Source organism: Schistocerca gregaria, chromosome 1 (assembly GCF_023897955.1).
Source record: "Schistocerca gregaria isolate iqSchGreg1 chromosome 1, iqSchGreg1.2, whole genome shotgun sequence".
Lineage (NCBI taxonomy): Eukaryota > Metazoa > Arthropoda > Insecta > Orthoptera > Acrididae > Schistocerca > Schistocerca gregaria.
In genome coordinates, this window is record NC_064920.1 from 836,587,698 (window position 1) to 836,595,796 (window position 8,099).

Sequence of the window (8,099 nt, forward strand, 5' to 3'; positions counted from 1 at the left end):
AGCAATTCGACGGTACGTCGACCCGGCCTCCCGCATGCCTACTATACGCCCTCGCTCAAAGTCCGTCAACTGCACATACGGTTCACGTCCACGCTGTCGCGGCATGCTACCCGTGTTAAAGACTGCGATGGAGCTCCGTATGCCACGGCAAACTGGCTGACACTGACGGTGGCGGTGCACAAATGCTGGGCAGCTAGCGCCATTCGACGGCCAACACCGCGGTTCCTGGTGTGTCCGCTGTGCCGTGCGTGTGATCATTGCTTGTACAGCCCTCTCGCAGTGTCCGGAGCAAGTATGGTGCGTCTGACACACCGGTGTCAATGTGTTCTTTTTTCCATTTCCAGGAGTGTATATTTAATAAGCATTCATTCTCAGTTTCTTCCCACATAGGCTTCAGAATTCCACTGATGGGAGACAGAGCGAAGAAGTTTCGGGCAACAATAGTTGTGTGTATTTGTCGCAATCTTTAGGACGGGCCCGTAGAAACGAGAGGAATGTGAAGAGGAAGGGAGGAGCGGGGTATGTTTCATTTAAGCGTAGTTTCGGTCTGTTACAAGCTGTGTTCTGTTCGTGTACTGGAAGAGTGTGTTTCTGCAATGTTGTTAGTGCGTTTGGACATTGTAATTCCTTTTTATTTAATATGCCTCACATATGCGTAAACAGTGATTACAGTGTTTGCTACATTTGTGCATAGGCTACACTGAAATCGCAAAGAAAGCCAATAGTGCCATATGTTAGGAAGGCGTACAGACTGTACATTGGCTGTGAAAAAATAATCTTGGCCTGAGAGTACCGGGAATTTACAGCATTTCTTGCGAGTGTGGGAAAAATTATGTGGGCCAGTCTATAAGAACTGTTGTCGATCGCTGTGTGGAACATCAGCATCGCCTGAAATACAGGTATCTTGAAAAATCTGCGGTGGTTCAGCACAGTTTGTTAAATAAACAAAAGATTTTATTCGATGAAACAAGACTACTTGCTCTCACTCCAAACTATTGAGACTCTGTCATCAGCGAAGCAGTTGATAAAGAAAGAGCGCAGAGGGAGGCTTCATTCATTCCTCGCAGTTCCACGCCTGTTGCGATGGATGGCGCTGCAAGCAACGCTGGATAAAGCGCGCAAACAAAATCTATGGATATAGAGGCCGCCACAGTACGCGCCGGTTTCACCATGACGTCATCCAGCCAATGAGAAGCTGTCCACTGCTTATAAAAGCGGAAGCCTCACCGGTCCACGACAGTCAGTTTTACCCCTGACGAAGATGACGGAGGTAGTCGTCGAAAGCCTAGGATCTTATCCAAATTTGACGCGGCAAGTAAACCGAGAACTTTTTTATGCAAGGACTCCGTCACGAAAGACTTCGTAGTCATATCATGTTATCCATGCTTGATCTCGTAAATTCTGCGGTCGTTAATGATTGTTGTTGAATAATTCAACCAGCTGCAAATACTTTTGAAATGCTTTATTTCGATGCCATAGTCGGTTTCGCACTAGTACACTCACTTTGAGATGGCTAACGTTTCTGATTACATTGATGTTTTTGTCAGCACTATGTCGCCCACTACCGCAAATTTATCTAGCTATGGTTATAATGGTTTTGCAACGCAATATATATGCTGATGCAGTGTACACAACACAAATACTCTAAATAATCCTGCTGGAGGAACTTCCGCAACTGTACATTATAGCAGAGGTTACTTTCAAGTGCTTAAACCACTACCGGTTTCTGGCTCTTACACGCACATCACCGGGTGTGATGCTGAAAATAAACAAGAGATGGAAGCTAATGGGGGAGGGCCAGGGGGGAGAGAGAAAAGATAGAGTAACAAACTGTGCCGCCCTCCCCATAATCTAACACTCGATCCGCACCTTCTACGCCTAACCTCAACAAGTAACGCAGAACTCGTTGCTAGGGATGGCTAAAACTTCGGTATCATTTAGTACTGCTATCACCTGGAGTCTTTATATTGATTTTTCATCCTCTTTCCGTAAATTATCGTCTCTTTATCCTAGGATGACTTTTTAGTCCAAATATGGGAAATATTGCGGTAAGATTTATAACATTAATAAGAATTTATTAGTAGAACATAGGAAGCAGGTTCGTGGTTGCAGAGAACTTCAGTCTTGACACTGGGTACACACGGTTGAATGTTTTGAGGGCTTGTAGCACTCGTCGTAATTGCCGGCTGGTGTGTCCGAGCGGTTCTAGGCGCTACAGTCTGGAACCGCGCGACCGCTACCGTCGCAGGTTCGAATCCTGCCTCGGGCATGGATGTGTGTCATGCCCTTAGGTTAGTTAGGTTAACTAGTTCTGAATTCTAGGGGATTGATAACCTCAGAAGTTAAGTCCCATTCTGCTCAGAGCCATTTGAACGATTTGAACTCGTCGTAATTAAATCAGACCAATAAACAAGGTCTGGCAACTCAGATATTCTGCGACCTAAACATTTCTTGGTCTACCTGACATTCACCCAAGGCAGTGCATCCCTCTGCCATCCTTGAATTCGGCTCTATTATTGTTGTACGTGCTGTCACACATTGAAGACGCTACCTTCTTGTGTCTGCAAAAATGGGTCAAATGACTCTGAGCACTATGGGACTTAACATCTATGGTCGTCAGTCCCCTAGAACGTAGAACTACTTAAACCTAACTAACCTAAGGACAACACACAACACCCATCCATCACGAGGCAGAGAAAATCCCTGACCCCGCCCGGAATCGAACCCGGGATCCCGGGCGCGGGAAGCGAGAACGCTACCACACGACCACGAGATGCGCGCACTCTTGTGTCTGCACATCGTTCTTTGCAGTGCCGTTATGTCCCCACAATACAAGTCTAGGGAACAGGATGCTAGATTGTGGGGCCTCTCCGACCTAATTAATGCATCAGAAATGTTAGCGTCAGATGTTCATGCACGTGGCTGCACAAATGTGCTGGTGTGCCAGCACTTCCGTCGTCTTTTGCTCCCAAATTACTTTGATTTGCTTCACCACAGCAAAAAATCATATCCGTCATATCACCGCTAACAAGTGGAGGAAAAGTGAAAAGATGGTAAGGTGAAGTATTTGTACTGACAAGCAGGCACAGTAATAATAGTAAACGTATAAACCAAGTCATTAATGTAAGTAGGTAAGATGCTACGGCATATGCGGGTAATTTACTGTACAATGAAACAAATTAACGCAACTGAGACACAAAAACAACTTTAACCAAGCAACTAACTACACATTACCTAAAGTTCAGTCAAATGTGTACCTGCAGTACTTTTACTCATAAAGGCATCAGAACTGCCTTTTGACCCTGTGGACGGAGTGCTCATATCCGCACCAGGTGTTTTTCAGCTCTTCTTTCATCAAGAGTTCAGATCTCAAAGTATAAGTTTTCGGACCCACTTTTGTTAGCCTCGTTTCCCATGCCATTGAGTACTACTAAACATACATATACTGTACGGTGTTTATAAAGTTTTACCGTAACATGAGTACCTAATGTTCCGCTGTTAGTGGAAACAACGGTTCGAACCCGAGAATCACTCGTTTCCGAAACAATATAGACAGTTACCACCTGATCAGTATTGCACAAATGTCTGTTACTGCGCACAACACCGACCGAAATGTGAAAAGTGGTAACAAATTAAAATCTCACTGCAGTGAAGAGTAATTTAGAATGCCGAAATATGGTTTGAATGAATTTAGATTGCTCCAAAAAAAAGCGAAAGTTAGTTTCGTAATTGTTTCTGATGACTTTGAAATCCTGCAAATATTGAGAAAGACAGAGCAGCAATCAGAAAAAATGCACACGCGCTAACTTACATTCAAAAGACACGTGTGATACACACACAAAAGACGTTAATGTGGAAAGAAATGATTTTAGTTATCATAATGATAATCAATAATAATAACGACTATGACTTTATGGAAACAGCAATGAGTTGCGTAACCCATGATAAAGATTGCTGTTTGAAAATATGCTTAATTGCGAGAAAAAACTGGCTACTGTTCTCTATTTGTTAATCTGTAACTGATTACTTTTCAGATGGAAGCAATAAAAAAGCTTTCATTCATTGCAACAACTACTTTTCAGTACTAATGTTACGTAGATGTGGTGGTGATGATGATGATGATGATGATGATGATGTTTGGTTCGTTGGGCGCTCAACTGCGCAGTCATCAGCTCCCGTAGAAAGTCCCAATTTTTACACACTCCAATCTTTTCACGATCCAACGCAGCCACTGTCACGAATGATGAGGATAACACAAACACCCAGTCCTCGGGTAGAGAAAATCCCCAACCTAGCGCGGAATCAAACCCGGGATCTCGTGATTCAGAGGCAGCAACGCTCGCCACTAGAGCTGCGAAATTACATAGACTTCTCCACATAACATCATTTACAATATACACGTGAAAGCGATCGTGATTTTGTCATTCGGTATGAATTTACCTTTAAATCACCTTTAATTTGAACTGATTCTCTGCAGCAGTAGTACAATACTATATGATCAAAAATAGTTACTATTGTCTTTTAATACAATTTCTTGATTGTAAATGAACTGTAAACTTAATTATATGTGGCTTCTTTTGACTATTTCTTCCACTTGTGACTTTCTCGGGATTTATAGTTAAAGCATAGGACCCTGCTGATAGTTAACGACTCCGGCCAATCAAGTTTCTCTCGCGACATTATTTTTTTTTTTTACGCGGTTCACTATAACGTTCCAAAAAGTTGCTAAGACGCTGGCATGCCCATTACACAACTACAAAATATTGGCTGGAACTTACTTTACGATGTGTTGCTTGCGATGCTAAGTAGCGCGTATTATCACATCCATTATTGGCAGGTCGTTCTTCTTGATTAGTGAACAGCTTGAATAAATTTGAGCCACACAGTATTGTACATTACTTCCAAAATCTTCTTGCAACCATGTACTGTTCCCACTAACATTTTCGACGCAAAACATACTGCTAGGTCACGATTATATCAACATTTTCGATGCAGAACGCTGTTATCGTTGTTATCGTTACACGAAAGATATTCTCTGTGCTTTACACAATAAAAACTTTCCTGACATAGCCAGCGTGTTCACTACAACACATTTAATAAACGTTTCTGAAATAATAATGAAATATGGCCTGACTGATTCATTGACACATCGTCACCCAGGTCATTCTGTAAGGACAGAAAACGTGAAATCTGGAGAGGGTGGTGATCTTATACTGTAGGCAACATTTAGAAAGGGATCGTTCAAAATTTCACTCTTAAATGGGTGACGTAGTGAACGAAAAGATTTTTATGTCATAAGGCAGTTTTGAACCTAGAACTACAAAAAGTGGTATTTGGTTTCTCTGTCAGACATTAAAGTAAATGCTTCAGCATTTTTCAAAATTCAACCCCCAATACAGTGAAACAGGGGATGAAAATTTTTATAGCTAAATCTATGAAAATTTGTATCTGACTTCTAAATAAATATGTGTTAGAGGATGAAAATTTCTATGGAAATATCACTACAAGAACTCAAAAGGTAGGATTAACGACGACCTCCGACTCTAGTTCCCAGAACAGCTTTCTAGATAGAAGTACATTCGGACAACAACATGCGTCTATGTCCTTAATTCGCGTACAAAGTTTAGAAGATGTTGCAGTTTATGGACAGCATAAATATTCGATTAAAGGAAAACAAAACAAATGTGTGCAGACCACACAGTCAACGAGGGCGACTGGCTGGTCTCTGCTCAGCATAAGAATAATTTCACATTTACAGAAAGGGTCATATTAGTGCAAATTGTCTTCCGTACATCTTCCTTCGATTTAAAGTAATAAACTTTAGTTATAGTAACCATTGTGACCCTCGATACAGTCGTAACCGAGGAGATTTTGGTTGCCTTCTCATTGTCAAAGAGCACATAACAATAGCGCCGCGCGTTGTCAAATGCATCCCATGGTTACAGTTACTGTGGCTGAAACATTTATTATTAGAAGTACCTTAGTCGACGGTGTTGTTCATAAGCATCACTGCATAAATGTATCTTCACTTCGTCTAAGATAATCTGTGCAATGATGTAAAGCTTTCGACTTATTTCTGCTTTTTCCTCTAGGTCGAGCACACTAGCGGAGGGACACAACAAACAGGTGAGGCTCCTCCTTCCAGGTCTAGCGAGCGCTTTCGTACTTGCGTAAGTACCCACCAGAAGGACAACACGATTATACTGATAGAATACATTCTTTAGAATTACTGTTATGAATTTGTTGTTAGATTAGCGAACGATTATGTTCTTTCTGGTTAAAAATTTCGTTGATCATTGAAACTGTGTTTCAACAAGTGTCTCTGGCATAATGAGTTCTTAATTGAGCAGTTTTAAGCACTGCTACGAGAAGAGTGCCTCTTTCAAAAAAGCTCTAAGACGTGATTAGCATAAAACCATAAACGCACTAAACAGTATGTAACAATGTAAGTAGCTACAGGAATAGAGCGACCCGAAACCCAATTCAGTAACCACTTACCGCGGCAGGATGCCGTTATTGTGTTGTCACAATTACAATACTATACCTGTCCTAGCACAATTTCATGTACAGTAAAGTACAATACAAGTGACTGCTAGGACACAGAGGCACCTGATATGATCCACAGGCAAACAGAACAATATTCACCAGCTCACAATGAAACGATATTCTGCGCGTTCCCGTCTGAATGTGTTTGATGTGTTACATAGAAACCATGCAGGCTAAAACAGTCTGTAAATAACCAGAGATAGCGTCGCAAAACTCGCACACTTACGCTAAAACATAACTAAGTCCCTTCAGTGGACACTTGAACAATAGCCACCTGGGAAAGAAAACGTCATTGAGAATGCACAATAACTCTGCGCGCTAACGTAACTCAGTCAATCCCTCTATACCAGAAATTATGTAATGTAAAAAACTGAAGCCCCGAAACACTGAAAATCTTCACCTTTGCTCCGTATCCTAAAGGATTCGAAGATTCGCTTTCTACTTCTTCACGAGCGTTCGCGATTAGTAATTCCATTGAGTTACTGAAAAAAAATTATTGACTATTCACCCTTTCAATCAGGATCATCTGTTACGGAAGATAGAAGCTTTTCTCAATTTTATCTCTCGTCAGGTGCTTTTTTTAGTTTTTTATTTACACTATCGGTTTCAAAGCAACTGTAGCTTCATCTTCATTCACTGTGATCCATGTGATACAACACAGCAAGTATATGCAGATAATGTACTCCAGCTGCGGAATAAACAGATACCAAGTCAACACTCCGAATAAAACGTGTCACATCGATCACAATGCAGAACGGCCTAAAGATGAAGTCATAGTTCTTCGAAATCTACAGGAAATAAGTGAACACAGCTGAGTGAAGAAAAACAACTTTCGTTCTCCAAACACAAAACTTAACTGCTGACATCCGCAATTTCCAGCGTTATGGAACCAAAAAAATAATCACCGTTACGGCTACGAACTGATGTCTTTTCCCTATGTCATACTCACAATATTTCTGACTAACATCGTGCGAAAATCTTCGATATTTAAACATGTCGTGAACCAACTGCAAGAGTATTATTAAGCACTCTAATCTAGTCCCAGGGAACAGACTATAATCTGATCAAGAACAGTCCACCCCAGGCGCAACGTATGTCTTAGTGGGCATTTGCTGCTAGAGTCAGTTTCCATAATTCTACTGGCTCGCAGACGGTGTCATACTGTAAACTGGTGACATAACGTTTCGGGCGCTATTGTAAGTGACCTTCATATTTGTAATACTGAAAAAAATTATGGGAACAATATGTTCGCTCGAGGAGTGGATTCATCTCTTATGGAAGCCCACTGCTCCTTTAGTTAAATCTACCTATTAAACTATGTTCCAAACATGGCTGTTCATCGGCTTATGTTCATTAGTGTATGCCATATAAAACTTACTTCTATTCCTGTAATCCGATAAACAATAGCACGAAAACTGTAGTATAGCTGTTTTCTGTGGAGCTTAAAAGTATAATCAGTTTCACCACTGTGTAATACTGTCACTTAAGCGTCCTCTAAGTGTTGGCAACTATGCTCACCAATCTGTCAAACTGAGGTCAGAAACTTAAATGTG

The 8,099-nt window shown here is 41.4% G+C and overlaps 1 long non-coding RNA gene across 1 annotated transcript in view; it reads left to right on the top strand.

The window, feature by feature from the left end:
• The window catches only part of LOC126272197 (uncharacterized), an 891,399-nt gene extending 885,272 nt beyond the window's left edge, over positions 1–6,127 (top strand). The window contains exon 4 of the long non-coding RNA XR_007549192.1: positions 6,093–6,127. This is a non-coding gene — a long non-coding RNA (uncharacterized LOC126272197). The remainder of the gene's footprint in view (positions 1–6,092) is intronic.
• Positions 6,128–8,099: the final 1,972 nt, after the last annotated feature.